We start from the raw sequence: 1436 nt of genomic DNA, 5'->3' as shown, positions 1-1436 counted from the left end.
AAACTCTGTGAAATTAGATTTTTTTTTTTGTAGTGTACTACTATTAAAATTCATGCATATGCTGCATCATCTCCACGGCAACCAAGTTAAGAGACTCAAACGACACACTTGTAGTGGCTTAAAATAAACTATGTATATTTAACAGAATAAGACATTCCATGATATATTGTTCATCCAAAAGCTTGATCAGTAAACTGCACAGTGGACAGAATTACTCGTTAAACTCTTGCTCACAGGCAGCAAAAGGCCCAACTGAGGACCCCAAAATGGTCCCAGAAATGGTCCTCGTTCGTCTGATCCACCTCAAACTCAACAAGGAACTTCCTCCAGTTCCCAGCAACACACGCACCAAGCTGGAAATGGATCCGATGGATAAGGGGAGAACACGCACTAACACACACAAGCACAGATTTCCTGGTTTGAATGTAACAGCCAGCCGTGCAGCATGACCTGAGTGAAGATGTGCTGCTTTCCAGGAGGTTTAAGTGCCTATTTCATGCAACCCAGGGATATTTAATACCAAGCAGAATAGAAAACGTGTCATAATTGGATGATGACTGGGTAATATCAGCCTATTTTACAGTTTTTGTTTACTTCTTTAAGGTTAGGGGGGTCTTTATATTAACCACAAAACCATAGATTCTCCAAAACCACTTCTTATTTCTAGAACCTGACTCGGGGTTAATAGGCAGGGTGCATCCCCGGCTGTGAGAGAGATACGATGACGCGTCTTTAGGCTCTGATAAGACCGACAGTGTCACACTCTATCATTGTCTCTATCGCTGTGTACAATTATTACATTTAATGAATTCCTATTTTTAGAGCCAGAAACAATCCTGACAAGATCATCTAAAGGAACCCAGACAGAACCACGGAGAGCTTTCAGACTCCTCATTGTTCCACTCGCGGAGGAATAAAACAAATCAGCTCTCGTGCATTCGCGCTGGTGCGCATATTCAGGAGGAGGGCAAAGGGAGGATGAAGACAAATGGATGTACACAGACTGTGAGTCTTCCTTTCAAAGTGCTGTGCAGGTACCATTAAGTGCAGGAGTAATCAGGCCTGACTACAACGACATGATACCTTCACCCCGCCTGTGTCCACCCCACAATTTACAGTTTGACCCGAGCGGGAGCACTTGCCAAGGCAAATATCCTGGTGAAGCAATCCATTTTCAAGCATTTCGCCGCACATTCTCCACCACCTGATGGCTCACTTAGCATTCTGCACGGTAGCATTTGTAATATATTGCACAAAAAGGAACCCCACAGGTTGCGGAGAGGCTTAATTAAGAACAAATCAAATTACTGTGCATAGTGAATGTTTAACGGTGTGTAAGAGAGAGTAAGAGGCTCATTTAGGCTTTAAAATGAAAACATTTCACAGTCTTTCCATCCCCTTCTTCCTCCTCACTCACATAGGAACAGCAGAGTTCT

This window comes from Stegastes partitus, unplaced genomic scaffold (genome assembly GCF_000690725.1).
Source record: "Stegastes partitus isolate 25-593 unplaced genomic scaffold, Stegastes_partitus-1.0.2 Scaffold443, whole genome shotgun sequence".
In the NCBI taxonomy this organism is placed as follows: Eukaryota; Metazoa; Chordata; class Actinopteri; family Pomacentridae; genus Stegastes; species Stegastes partitus.
This window is presented reverse-complemented; position numbering follows the sequence as displayed.